Here is a 15,201-nt window from a genome sequence, read left to right as displayed (position 1 = left end):
CCAAGCTTCCTCAACATCTCCACCGAAGCTCACAGTTCCCCTGAGTCTGAGCATTGGCTCATTGCCTTCCCTTTTTTTTTTTTTTTTTTTTTTGAGACAGAGTCTTGCTCTATTGCCCAGGCTGGAGTGCAGTGGCACAATCTCAGCTCACTGCAACCTCCACCTCCCAGGTTCAAGTGATTCTCCTGCCTCAGCCTCCTGAGTAGCTGGGATTACAGGCACATGCCACCATGCCCAGCTAATTTTTGAACTTTTAGTAGAGACAGGGTTTTACCATATTGGTCAGGCTGGTCTCGAACCCTTGACTTTGTGATCTGCCCACCTTGGCCTCCCAAAGTGCTGGGATTACAGGCGTGAGCCCCTGCACCCGGCCTCATTACCTCCTTTCTAGACCCTTTCTTCCTTCTGAATTTTCAGTCCACCAACCCTGTGCTAGATGTGCCTTCCTCTCCATCACACCCTGCATGGAATTGATTGCCATGTGGTAATTATGGTATTGCCCTAAAATTACTTGAATCTGTTCTACTCACTATTTCAGGCTTCCATCATCTCTCCACAGCAGCTGCTGTAGTCCTTGCTGCTCCAATAACGATCTCAAAATTGAAGTGGCTTAACACAGGGAAAATGTGTATCCCATTCATGCTGGCATAGGATGCTCTTTAATATGGTGGTTCAGGGGCCCAGGCTTCTTCCATGTTGTGGCTCTGTCCCAGCATCCTCCACTGGATCCTCCATGTCTAGGTGGGAGACAGAGAAGAGCTTGAAGTTTCTCTCAGGAGCCTTTAGAGGCTAGTCCTGAAAGTGGCCATATCACTCTGGCTAATGATCCATTCGCCAGAACTAGTCACACATGACCCTGCCTAGAGGCAAGGGGTGTTGGGAAACGTAGTCTGGTGGGGAGGGAGGAGGAGCCCAGAAAGGAGAGGAACACAGGGATTTACAGGCCACTGGCAGTCTCTGTTAACCAAGTTCTCTGCTCCACAGAGTGACTCATGTTCAATGCCAGGATGACGGACAGGACACTTTTCTGTTTAGAATCCTGCAATGGCTCCCTCCTCACTGACCCCGGTCCTTAGAATGGCATCCAGAGTCCCTTTCCACTCATTTCCTGCCACTTCCTGTCTCTGTTTTATGGGACAGCAATACCACATGTCCTGCCTACCCTATGCATCTGTGTCTGTCATCCTCTCTTCCCCCCACACCAACTATGGCCACACTCCAACCTGCCCTCAGGACTCAGCCCTGCTCCTGGTGGTCTCTGCTACCCAACCCACCCTCACTCCTAGTGCCCCCGGCTCAATCACTGTACCTGGGGCATAGTCTTAGGAGCTGATCATGATTCTGTCTCACTCTCCACAGTGAGAGCTCCTGCAAGGAAAGGATGGTGTTTATTTCTCTCATGTTTCCTTGTTGAGTGCTCAGCATATAGGAAATACTTGTAAATTGTTGATGGAGGTCAGGAGTTTAAGGCTAGTTGGCCAACATGGTGAAAGCCCGTCTCTACTAAAAATACAAACATTAGTGGAGAAAAGGAAAGGTCATCAGAGATGGGGGTGAGGGGGGTGAAGCTGCGTAAGGATGGAGTGGCAGAGGCTGGGAGTGGCAGAGAGTGGCCAGCTCCCGTGCCGGCAAGGACAGATGACCCAGCGTTGCTGAGATGGCAAGACACTGATCGCTAGAGCCTGTGTCGGTTCCGCCTCATCTCCCAGGTCCCCAGCGCAGGCACAGGCCCAGATGCCTGGAGGCCCCTGTTCTCAGTCGTGAGAGTCATCTCACTTTGATTTTCCAATGCGACACTTGATAGGCTAGTTGTTGGCTGGGAAACCGCTTTCACATCTAGACGGCTGGTGGACGCGGGTCTAGAGACACTGGGATCTGCTGGCAGCCCTGAGATCTTTCTTTCTCCCTCCCTTTCAGAAACAACTCTCGAGAAACCAACTTGCTTGGCTCAGTCTCCCCGAAATCCTGTGGCCTGCGGCCGTCAGAACTGGGTTTATCTATTCACTTGAATTGGATCCTGGCATTTCTTCACGTTTGTTCTCTGCATAAAGACCTTTTTGTTTGGGTCCTGGAGAGCTGTTTACTGCTTAGCACATGTGGGATGAAGAGAGGATGTGAGGACCTGAGGCCTTAATGCTTGTGACTCCCCAGCAACCTCTGCCCTCCAGGGAAATGGGCAGGGCTCCATCCAGATAAGAACAGCCCTTTCCAAACAGGACCTACCTCACTCCCCAAACAAAAAGAGCTTAGAGATTAAAAATGGAGGCAACCTCCTACGCACTCATCCCAGGAAGCTGCAGAGATCTAGGGACCCGCTGGGAGAAGGCTGGATTGTCGTAATTAAAAGTACTTTTAGGGGAGCCGCGGTGGCTTCGGTCAGTTGTCCTGGCGCTTGAGGAGGCAAGGCTATGAGTTCAAGGCCAACCTGAGCAACATAGCACGCTCTCATTGATTAACAACAACAAAAAAGTACTTGTAAATGAGCATTTCTAAGTTTTCTTGTTCTTGGTTTAAAAAAAAATTAAAAAGCGGAGAAGGCTGAAACTGGGTAAAGGGGCTTCAGGCGTGGTAAGATGAAAGTCCTGTGAATTTTGGAAAGTGCTTTCAGTCCCAGGCTATGGGCAGAGGCTGCGTGGATCAGGGATCCTGAAAGGAGCCGACGGTCAAAAGCCGACAAAGGAAACGTAGGTCGCTTGCACGAGTTGCAAAGGGAAGGAGAAAAATCTGACAGTCAGTAATCAAACGAGTCCAAGGAAAGGGATGTTTTACTTTAGGAGCTGGGAAGAGCCAAGCGTCTTCAAAGATGGGAGGATTTTGTGGGGAAAGAGGGAAATATGTGGTGCAGGAGGGTTAAGAGAAAAAGCAAAACTTGCAAGTCAATGAAAAAGGGTCAGGCTCAAGAGCGGATGGAAGGGCAGGATTGGAGATGAAAAGTAACATGTGATGTACTGACTGAAGGGTTTTCATGCCGCGGGCGGGGCACCAAGCGCTTTACATGTAATACTCCTCACCGCATGCCCCGACCTAGACAATACTGTAGTACCCACTTTCCAGGTTCTCTCAGCCATTACAGGCAGTCTCCTCTCCTCCAGGAGAGCAAGGCTTACAGAGGTGGGGGACCTGTCCTGTCCGTGGTCACACTGGGCAGCTGCAGAATAGGATCTCATGATGTGTCCATCAGAGGAGAAGAGCTCATCCTCTGAGGGTAGAGGAAGGATGGTCCTAGAGTGGCGCCATCCAATAGAAATAGAATTCGAGGCTGGGCGCAGCAGCTCACACCTGTAATCCCAGCATTTTGGGAGACCAAGGCAGGCAGATCTCCTGAGGTCAGGAGTTTGAGACCAGCCTGGCCAACATGGTGAAACCCCGTCTCTACTAAAAATACTACAAAAATTAGCTGGGCACACGCAGGTAATCGCAGCTACTAGGGAGGCTGAGGCAAAGCAGGAGAATTGCTTGAAACCAGGGGGCAGAGGTTGCAGTAAGCCGAGATTGCACCACTGTACTCCAGCCTAGGTGACAGAACGAGACTCCATCTCAAAAAAAAAAAAAAGGCCAGGCCAGGTACAGGTTCACCCCTATAATCCCAGTACATTTGGAGGCTGAGGTGGGTGCATCGCCTGAGGTCAGGAGTTCAAGACCAGCCTGCCTAATGTGGCTAAATCCCATCTCTACTAAAACCACAAACTTTAGCCAAGCATGGTGGTGGGCACCTGTAGTCCCAGCTGCTCGGGAGGCTGAGGTAGGAGACTCACTTGAACCCAGGAGGTGGAGGTTGTAGTGAGCCCAGATCATGTCACTGCACTTCAGCCTGGGCAACAAAGCAAGACTCCATTTCAAAAAACAAGAGAAAAAAATAGAATTTGAGCCACAAGTGCAAACGTGTGTGTATTTTGAATTTCCTAGTAGCCACACTAACAAGGGTTAAAAAAAAAAAACAGGTGAGCAGGTGAAATTAATTTTAATAATGTATTTTACTTAGCCCAATATATCTGAAATATCATTTCAACACACGATCAATATATACAAATTATTAAGGAGATATTTTGCATGACCTTTCCATACTAAGCCTTTGGAATTTGGGGTGTATTTCCCACGTGTGGCGCATCTCCGTGTGATCCAGCTCCACCCCAAGCACTCAGTAGCCCCACAGGGCTGGTGGCCGCCATGTTGGCAGACAGAGCACTGGAGAATGCCTCCTTCTGGACTGCTAAGGCATATCTTGGGGTCATAAAATGAGGAAACTTCAGGTTGGCTTCAGGCCCAAGACTTACTACATATTTTTAAAAATAAACTTTTAGGCCGGGCGCGGTGGCTCATGCCTGTAATCCCAGTGCTTTGGGAGGCCGAGGCGGGTGGATCACGAGGTCAAGAGATCGAGACCATCCTGGTCAACAAGGTGAAACCCCATCTCTACTAAAAATACAAAAAATTAGCTGGGCGCGGTGGCGCGTGCCTGTAATCCCAGCTACTCAGGAGGCTGAGGCAGGAGAATTGCCTGAACCCAGGAGGCAGAGGTTGCGGTGAGCCGAGATCGCGCCATTGCACTCCAGCCTGGGTAACAAGAGCGAAACTCCGTCTCAAAAAATAATAATAATAATAAATAAATAAACTTTTAATTTTAAATAAATCAGGATTTACAGAACCTTTGCATTCTTATGTATCTTAACCTCCAGAGTCTTCCTGCAGCTGCTCAGGGAACATCAGCTGCTCCACAGAATCTGGCATATTCAGGGCACAGGACTTTTGGGGTTTTGAGAAGTCAGACCTAGGCTGACCCAATGACTTGGGTGATCAGAGTCAAAATGCCCCAGAAATTATTCAGGGTATTCAGACTCTATGGAATGTTCCAGAGTCCAGAGTCCGTGATGACAAAGGGAGCTGTAGAATGTCTAAGCTGTGATTGGGTTTTCTAATGACACCATATTCCTTCCGGGTGAGCAACAGCCTCTCAGCTATCAATTACTCCCGAGGTGGTGGCCGGGGAAGGCACCGGAACAACTGACCAGTGTCGACGACTGCTCTGGCCTGAAGTATCCGTCAGCTCCTGACCTACTGCAGCCACCCTGTCCGGCAGGAACAGAATCCAAGTCGCATATGTAATTTTAAATTTTCTACTGGCCACATGAAACAATGAGAAGTAGGTGAAGATAATTTTAATAACATGTATTCCTTAACCCAGCACATGTAAAATATTACCATTTCAACAGGCCAACAGTATTAAAAACATGAATGAGATCGTTTACATTAGTTTTTGGTGCCAAGTCTGCGAAATCCGATGTGCATTTTATACTTATTTGTATGTCAAGCTGCAGAGAACTAGGGACCCGCTGGGAGAAGGCTGAATTGTCGTAATTAAAAGTACTTTGAAACAAGCATTTCTAAGTTTTCTTGTTCTTGGTTTAAAAAAAATTAAAAAGTGGAGAAGGCTGAAACTGGGTAAACGGGCTTCAGGGGTGGTGAAGTGAGTGAGTCCCCCTCAACCACCAGAAACAGAAAACAGGTGTACTTTAATGGAAAATGTCTAAAGTTATGTACATTTTGTGATTTCTTAAGAAACTGTAAAAGGCTCCCTTCACAGTTGAAAAGCTAGATTCACCTTCTAAAGCTGTTTGGAACATACTTCAAGAGTTTTCTAACAACTGAATCAAGCATCGGTTTTTGAATTTAGGTTGGTTAAAATGAAAGTAAACTGAAAGTCCAGTTTCTCAGCTGCATTAGCCACATTTCAGGGTTCAGTAGCCACACGTGGCCAGCGGCTACCATACCGGACAGCAACCATTAACACACTGGGCACCTCCTGTGAACACTGGATTTCCTTTTTCAGCCCCAGCCCTGCCTCCTTGCCTCTAACTCGTCCAAGCCAATGTTCAGACTTGGTTTTCTCATCATCTCTTTGTCCTTGCTTTGGACTTTTCACCCAGCGAGGGGTTTGCCAATTCAGTTGCCTTATGCCACGGACTTCCACTTCTGAGATGGAGGCTTGTCTGGGGCACGGCTTGCCTCTGGTTTTCTAGATCCCCATCAGCATCAGTCCTTGTGGAAACCACTCAAGAGGCCCTGACGTAATTTGCAGATCCTCTGCCCTTAGGAGGCACAGAGAAGTTGATAAGGGAAATTGCTCTTTATGGTGCTGCCCTGATTTTTTTTCCAGATTCCCTCCTGATCCTTTGAACTATAAGCCACCATTTCCATGGCAATGCTGTGAGTGTGTTTATCTTGGAATCTCAGGGAGGGGAGCCCTCCCAGCCCCGGGCTTGTGGCTCCTAGCACAACACACCTGTTTTCTGTTTCTGGTGGTTGATGGGGACTCACTCACTGAATTTTGCATCTTCTTTAAGTGCCTAAAGTAGAGTAAGCAAATAAATAACAGGGGAAAGGGAGTTTTAGAAATTGTATGTATAAAACACTAAAATTTAATACACGAGTTCCTCAGCCACAGACATTTTCCTAGGGAATTTGAACAGAGCTATTAGAAGTTTCTCTTCCTGGCAGGAGAACACCCTGATCTGTTTTCAGCCTAGGTGGCACTGCACAAGGGGGTTGGTGCTATGACAAGAGAGCGGTTCACAGTGTTCTTAAGGAGCCTTTCCTCTGGAACCACTTGTGCCACCCTTAGTGTATTTCAAGCATTGAGGCATTCCAAAGTTGGCTCATTTGTGATGGCAGTCATGATGCTGGGATGATGGTAATGATGCTGGTGAGGACGGTGATGACAGTGATAACCAGGATGATGGTGCTGATGATGCAGGTGATGGTGATAATGGGGCGATGGTGGTGATGGTGATGGTGGTGCTGATGGTGATGGTGGTAGTGATGGAGGTGATGGTGGTGGTGTTGGTGATGGAGCTGATGATGGTGATGATGGTGGTGTTGGTGACGGAGCTGATAGTAGCCATAGTAGTGATGATGATGGGGATGGTGGTGATTGTGATGATGGTGATGATGGCGATGGCAGTGATTGTGATGATGGTGATGATGATGGGGATGGCGGTGATTGTGATGATGGTGATGATGGGGATGGCGGTGATTGTGATGATGGTGATGATGGGGATGGCAGTGATTATGATGATGGTGATGGTGATGGGGATGGTGGTGATTGTGATGATGGTGATGATGATGGGGATGGTGGTGATTGTGATGATGGTGATGATGGGGATGGCAGTGATTGTGATGATGGTGATGGTGATGGGGATGGTGATGATTGTGATGATGGTGATGGTGATGGGGATGGCGGTGATTGTGATGATGGTGATGGTGATGGTGATGGTGGTGATGGTGATGATGGTGATGATGATGGGGATGGTGGTGATGGTGATGATGGTGGTGGTGATGGGGATGGTGGTGATTGTGATGGTGATGGTGATGGTGGTGATTGTGATGATGGTGGTGATGATGGGGATGGTGGTGATTGTGATGATGGTGATGGGGATGATTGTGATGATGGTGATGATGATGGGGTTGGTGGTGATGGTGATGGTGGTGGTGGTGATGATGGAGGTGATGGTGATGGTGGTGATGGGGATGGTGGTGATTGTGATGATGGTGGTGATGATGGGGATGGCAGTGATTATGATGATGGTGATGGTGATGGGGATGGTGGTGATTGTGATGATGGTGATGATGATGGGGATGGTGGTGATTGTGATGATGGTGATGATGGGGATGGCAGTGATTGTGATGATGGTGATGGTGATGGGGATGGTGATGATTGTGATGATGGTGATGGTGATGGGGATGGCGGTGATTGTGATGATGGTGATGGTGATGGGGATGGTGGTGATGGTGATGATGGTGATGATGATGGGGATGGTGGTGATGGTGATGATGGTGGTGGTGATGGGGATGGTGGTGATTGTGATGGTGATGGTGATGGTGGTGATTGTGATGATGGTGGTGATGATGGGGATGGTGGTGATTGTGATGATGGTGATGGGGATGATTGTGATGATGGTGATGATGATGGGGATGGTGGTGATGGTGATGGTGGTGGTGGTGATGATGGAGGTGATGGTGATGGTGGTGATGGGGATGGTGGTGATTGTGATGATGGTGGTGATGATGGGGATGGCGGTGATTGTGATGATGGTGATGGTGATGGTGATGATGGTAGTGATGGTGGTGGTGGTGATGATAATGATGATGGTGGTGGTGGTGATGATGGAGGTGATGGTGGTGATTGTGATGGTGGTGATGATGGGGATGGCGGTGATTGTGATGATGGTGATGGTGATGGGGATGGGGATGGTGGTGATTGTGATGATGGTGATGGTGATGATGGTAGTGATGGTGGTGGTGGTGATGATAATGATGATGGTGGTGGTGGTGATGATGGAGGTGATGGTGGTGATTGTGATGATGGTGATGATTGTGGTGATGGTAGTGATGGTGGTGGTGGTGATGATAATGATGGTGGTGGTGGTGATGATGGAGGGGATGGTAACTAGATTAATTAACTGGAACCCAGAGCTACCAGAGGACTGCATGGAAAAATTTTCAGCAATTCATCTTATCTTTCTGGATCTCAGATTTCTTTATGAGTATGACAAGGCGTCACCCCAGATATTCTCTAAGATCCTTAACGTTTTATTATCCCCAAACTGCAATGCCGTCATGGTGATGGCGATCGTGACAATGATGACCACACTAACAGAGCGATGCAGAAGGACCATCAGCCATGACAATTCACCAACAAGATCTCTAATGGCGTCAATTTTTGACTTTACAATTTATGTTGTGGCTCTCGACCAAACCTATTCATGTTGTCTCTGTATAAGTCACAGGTGAAACCTCTCTTTCTTTTTTAACCGTGAAGAATCACAAATAGTGGTATTGCGTGTTAGCTCATTTTTCAAAAACTCACAGGATTTATGGATTCATTTGGCAAACATTTAGTGAGCCCTCGCTGTGCCAGCCACTATTTTACACCCTGAGGATACAGCTGTTGAGCAGACAGGCTGGGGGCTTGTGTTCACATCAGAGAAGACAGGTGATAAAGAAGCTGAGCCACAAACCAGATCCCCTCAGACAGCGAGAAGTGCTGCAAGAGAAACCGAACAGGATAAAGTCATACAGAGTAACCACGGGAACAGTAGACCGAGTGGGCAGGGGAGGCCTTTGTATGTTTAAGATGAAAGTGAACAGTGAAAAGTGAAAGACCCAGCCATGAGACGGCGAGGGGGAGCACTCCTGGCCCGGGGCAGAGTCAGCGCAGAGGCACTACAGACAGGCCTGTCCTGTTGAGGGACAGCCAGGACACCTGCTTTCCTGTCCTCTCTTGTCTAGTGGGCCACTTTTGTTAAGCCAGCCTGCCAACTTAGGCAAGAGGTTAGTGGTCCACTGTAGACAACGCCTGGGGCTTAGTCGCTTCTGCTTGCTGGTGGCGGCAGCAATGGCAGTAGTGACGGGTGCACCCTGAGGAGGTGGTGATGAGCTCCCTACCGCTGCGCTGTCCCCGGGGACAGGCCACATCTTTCATTCGGTCTATCTCCAACTCAGCGGTCGGCTCAGGAAATGCTTGTGGAATTGGAGGTAGCTACCGTAATTAAGGAATTAACTGGAAACCAGAGCTACCAGAGGACTGTATGGGAGACCAGACGGAAGTCTAGAGCCCGAGTTAAAAAAGAAAATTAAAGTCTGACCAGACAGCAAAAGAGAGGGAGAAACTGGGTATTTATGCCAGCCAATCCACCCAGCCACAGTCCTCCCAGACAGGAGAGGATACGAGCACAGCGGATTCCAAGTCACGGAGTCATCGGTGCCCTATCTCAGTGATAAGGTGAACAGGCCAACAGCCAGGCACGCAATCCAAAGGCCCTCCCAGTGGAATTTCTGTTTAGTTTCTTGGGATTTGCCAGGTATTTTCCAGTACTTTAATTATTCACATATTACCGTCCATATTTCGGCTGTGTCAGTATCACCGATACAACACCTACTAGCAATCAGGTACCATCTGTACCAGAGATCAGCAAACCTTTCCTGTACAGGGTCAGATGGTCCATATTTCAGGTTTTGTGGGCCAGATGATCTCTGATGCAACTGCTCTTCTCTGCATTAAAGAAACCATAGTAATATAATATTCAAATGACAGGCTGTGTGCTGATAAAGCTTTATTGACAAAAACATGCTATACACTAGATTTAGCCCAGGGCCATAGTTTGCCAACCTCACCCACACTATCACCTACAAAATATATTAAGGACTGACTGTAAAAAAAAAACATAAATTAAGGGAAAACTGCCTATCACTCCCCTAAATGGAAAGCCAGGAGGCTCTGCCATGAATGAACAACTACAAAAATAAATTCAGTGAAAACAAAACACAATTATTAAATCCCAACTAGAAGGAGGAACAGCCTGAGGCTTAACTTTTCTTGTTAAAAAAAAGAAAAAAAAAAAAGCAGAAAAATTAGGAAGTCCTCAGAGGCATTAAAGACTCATTAGCACCAGGCTAAGTCCCTCTCTTTGCAGTAATCAGCAGAATTAAGGCAAATTGGAAGGGGAATGGCTTCTCTGCAAGGTGGCCTGATCTCATTTAAGCCCGTTCTGTTTTCCACCTGAAGTTATCTTGCTGACCCTACAGCAGTGCCTGTTTCTGAGAAACTCTGGCTTCGTGTATTATAGAGGTTAAACTCTGACAATGATGGGGGGCAGCCACCCCAAACCACACAAGGCTGATCGCCTGCCAAGAGGTAGGGCAGCCTCAGGAGGACAGCCCCCACCCCCACCCCCACCTCTGCTCTAGGCAGCGGGCCTGGGGCTTAGACAGCTGCCCTCGTTGATCCCACAGAGAGGAAACTAAACCCTCCTGCTGAAATACTGCTGGCGACAGGCTGTGATGTGAGCCCTCACTGGATGGATGACCCAGGACGCGGGCCCACCCTGGCACCTGGATGATTATAAAAAGCAAAATCTGACTCACTGTGCTCTGGCCCACCCGGTGGCACACACTGTCTGAACTGCCCTGGTGAGCCCTCTATCCACTTGTCCCCAGTCTGTCAGGGGCCCCAGGTGGGAGGTGGGTAACCAAGCAGCAGGGGTTGTAAAGCCCGGGCCCCAGGACACAGCTGATCCCAGGGAAGGAGGGCCCAGAGTTTCCTGAGGCAGCGCTGGTACTCCCAAGCTTCATCCTGTTGGAGAAAACCAGGGCTGCAAGGTAAACAGGGCAGGGCCACACAGTAGAAGATGTGTTAGCTCAAGAATTATCAGCCACTATTACTGTGAGTGAATTACACACTTGATTCAAAGAGCAAACTCAGGTGCTCAGCTCACGCATGCTGTGCAAACAGGCGGGGCACAGGTGGAGGGCTGGGGAGACGTGGGCACCAGGCTCCAAAGCACCTCTCCCGGAGGCTGAGAGGCCCCTGGAAGGTTTGTGAGGCTCGTAAACCCCAACATTGAAGGTTTCATGGGGCTCAGGGGAAGCGTGCAGCCTCAGGATCTCTGAGACTCCAGCAGAGTCCCTCTGCCTGCTCAGCAAACTTTGCCTCCCAAGCTAGCTCATCCCATGGGGAAAGCAGGAGACAGACGCAGGTGCCATCAGTGCCACTTGCTCCTCCCCTGGGCACTCAGGGCCAAAAGTACCAGGGACCTCGTGCCTATTCCCCTCAGGAGCAGCCTTGAGTGGCGACAGACAGAAGTTGGCCCCTTAGGGAAGCGACTCCAAGGCACATTCCCCCATCTTCCAGGGTTCCTTACTGGGATGGAGCCTAGGTGGCCCAGCAGTGACCAGCTCCCTGGTGCATGCCTTCTTTCCTGCCTCACTCCCGCTGCTTCTCTCTGGGAGCTTCCTGGAATCACCTCCCAAAATACTCCTTGCCCTCAAATCCTCATGTCACAATCTGCCTCTGGGGGAATGCAGCCCAAGTCAGGGTTTTTCACAAGGAATTACAAAAATATCCCAAGACAGCAGTCGACCAGGGCTGCTAGCTCGCCATGTGCCTTTGCACAAGTGAAAAGAGGGCATCCCTTCCTCTGGGTGGTCCCAGAGCACCCGTGTGAGTGCAGAGCTTAGGGAGTGGAGCATGGAGGCATTCAGTGCTCATCACTCTCCTCAGCTGGGACACACTTGGACAGTGAACAACCTGCCCAACCATACATGACAGCTCTACATTCCTAAGCTAGGTGAAGAGCTCATTTTCTAGAAGAACCAGGAGTGATTCTGAAAGAAATTAAAAATAATTAGAAAGATCCCTGTGGCGTTGGATTGAAATCAGAATAATTGATATGAACTCATAACACACACACATATGCATACACGGGTGGATAGATGCATCCATAAACCCAAATTCGTGCATGCACAAAGGAGCACACACACATCTATTTGCTGGCTCCAACACACCCAGAAGCAATGACATCCCAACAGCGAACCCTTGCACTCAGACCTTGGTTCTATGCACTATTCTTCAACCAAGGAGCCAGTCAACACTTGGAGAAATGACTAGTTTCAGGAGTTGGGTGGGGAAAGTAAGGAGGTACTAGAAACAGTGGGAGCATCACGTCCAAGGGCATTGCAGCCAACTGCAAGCATCCAAAGCCCAAAGCTGAGGATATTCAAGCCAAGAAAAACAAATACTGATAATAAGGGATATTGCCCTGAGAATAAATATCCATGAATCCATACTGCTATAAATAAACAACTGATCCAATAAACAGGATGGGGAGAAAGGACAGCTCTTCCTTACGGTAGAGTTCTAATGAATGAGTGCAGGAGAGACGATGAAATAGAAAGTCTCCATTAAGCAAATATGACAGTCTTCATTGCTACAGGCAAGAATCACTGATGGATGTTAAAACCGTGGGTAAAAATATGACAAGGACGGGAATATTTGGAAGGTCTTAAGTATCTTCCCATAAGATACTTATTAAATAAGAGAGAGAAACCTGGAAGATGCCACCTTAAAGGAGGCCCATGTCTCCAGTGAAAGGGTGATAAGGTTATCATCACCCCTGGTAAGATGGATTGAGGAGGACACATCACGTGGCATTCTTGCATAACCTCAATGTAATCATGAAGAAAGCATCTCACATAACTGAACTGAGGGACATTCTACATAATTGGCCTGTGTGCTCCACAAGTGTCAAGGTCATGAAAGACACAGAAAGAATGACCATTGATGCTCTAAGTTGGCCTTGCTGGGACAACTGGAGCCACACCCATGGACATTCTCAAGGGTGTGGCAGATGGCAAGAGACCCAGCAGAAACAGGCAAGGCCTCTTGAGACTCAGGCGTGGAACTGACTCAGCCACTTCTGATTCATTCTCTTGGTCAAAGCCAGTCACAAAGCTGGGCCCAGAGCTATCACTGCACACGCCTCCTAGAATGACTAAGCTTAAAAGACAGACAACAGCAAGTGTTGACAAGGATGTGGAGCAACCGTAACTTGCATACATTGCTGACAGGCATGTAGAACGATGGAGCTTTGGAAAGTAGCCTAGCAGAACTTGTAATTAAACTTAAACTTACCATGCGACCCAGCAATTGCTCTTCTCAGTGTTTACCCCAGAGAAACGAGTTATGTCCACAGAAAAACCGGTATGCAAATGTCTATAGCACTGGGCTAACTTTTCACAATCATCCCAACAAAAACAACTCAGATGTCCACCAACTGGTGAGTAAGCAAACTGCCGTCCACCCACCCTACAGAATCCTGCTCAGCAACAAAAAAGAATGAATCACCAAAGCACACAGAACGTGACTGAATCTAAAAGGCGTGATGGAAGTGAAAGGAGCTAAACTCTAGAGGAGACATTTATAGGAAACCCTACAAAAGGCAAAGTTACAGCAACAGAAAGATTTGTGGTTGTCTGGAGCTGGGGGTCGGGATGAGGTCTGATTGCCGAGGGGCACAGGGAACTTTCTGGGGTCTTCTAAGTGCTCTAGATCTCCTCTGTGGGGGCAGTTACATGACGGTATACAATCACCAAAATCTATCACACTTAAATAAAGCCCAATAAAGCTGGGAAAAGTAAGTTACATAGCAAAGGATGTGGCCAGAAAAAGAAGGTGAAGAATGGGGGGCATTTAGGCTGTCAGAGGGGACACAGAAACCCGTAAGATCGCCCTAAGACCCAAGAGTGCATGGGCCCCAGAATGGGTTTGAGAAAGGTCGGGTGAGACCCCAGCCAGAGCCTGCCTCTCAGAGATGCATTTGGGGTCCCATAGGTGACATGGACAGGGCAGTGGAGGGGGGTTTGAATGGGGCTCTGAGCTCACAGGAGGACAAAGTAGGAGCTGCATGATTACCTGGAACCCCAGCATGATGAGGTCAGAGGGCTCCTGGTCTCAGCCTGTCTCCAAAATCCAGACAAATGACGTGTGAGCCTGCACAAACCCATTCCAGCCCCGTGCCCCAACAGATGAAATAAATGAAAGCAGTCCAGACGCCTGCCAAGGGCCCTCCCGTTCACCTTGTCGCCCAGATTTGAAACCTCCAATGCCTCACTCACTGTTGGCGCCAACTTCCAATTAAGCCCCGAGGTCTTAGGGATCTGCCTTTGAAGTGTGTTCACATGCCCTTTTCTCTTTTGATTCTGCGCCCCCCCCAACCCCAAGGTGCCATCTGACTGCAGCTGTGACAGGAGCCCCTCACAGCCTTGGATCCGTGGGTCCCAGGCAGAGTGACACAAAGGGCCCTGTCTCCTGGCCTCCCCCACTGCACCCCCCCGTAGGACACCCAGTGCCACCCCACTTTGCCTGGGCAGGAGTCTAGTCTTGCCTTGTGCTCCACTACAAAATGCTCCATCCTTCTCCACACCTTGGCTGCCAAGCACACCTACGTCATGCTTTGCTTCATGATGATGATGAAATATTTCAGGGGTTCAAGGAATCCACGCACCACTTCCCCCATGGCCCTGCCACTTGTGCTTACGAGGTAATGATTCCACAATGCGTGTGACCCCTGGGGTGCCCTTCTCAAGGGCATCCCCAGCCTGCCCCACCCTGCCCCCATGCTGGCAGCGGCCACCACCCTGGACTTGGTGTTTTCACTCCCACGTGTGTCTTGAGCCCATTACCACCCATGCAGTGCGTCTGCTACAGCACGTGGTTTCAAGCATGGTCTCTGTGGTTTGGTGTCACTCGGGTCTGTCTGTGTCTGGCTTTCCCTGAAAGCAGATCTGGAGAGCATTTGGTGTGGACTCTCTGTGGGAGGCAAGCCTGGGAGCCCAGTGAGGTGGGGAACAGAAGGGAGAAGAGGCAAT

The 15,201-nt window shown here is 48.9% G+C and overlaps 1 protein-coding gene across 4 annotated transcripts in view; it reads right to left on the bottom strand.

Moving 5' to 3' along the window:
- The window catches only part of ZNF664 (zinc finger protein 664), a 283,496-nt gene that overhangs the window by 13,684 nt on the left and 254,611 nt on the right, over positions 1 to 15,201 (bottom strand). For 2 of the 4 annotated variants that reach the window (XM_078337650.1, XM_078337649.1), the window contains exons 5-6: positions 1,310 to 1,368; positions 531 to 737 (exon numbers count right to left, since the gene is read on the bottom strand). The gene's annotated coding sequence lies outside the window, so the exon portion shown is untranslated. The remainder of the gene's footprint in view (positions 1 to 530; positions 738 to 1,309; positions 1,369 to 15,201) is intronic. The other 2 variants (XM_078337653.1, XM_078337651.1) reach the window with 1 other exon arrangement.

Source organism: Callithrix jacchus, chromosome 9 (genome assembly GCF_049354715.1).
Source record: "Callithrix jacchus isolate 240 chromosome 9, calJac240_pri, whole genome shotgun sequence".
Classification (NCBI taxonomy): Eukaryota; Metazoa; Chordata; class Mammalia; order Primates; family Cebidae; genus Callithrix; species Callithrix jacchus.
Note: the sequence above shows the minus strand (reverse complement) of the source record. Positions and strands in the feature narration are given on the sequence as shown.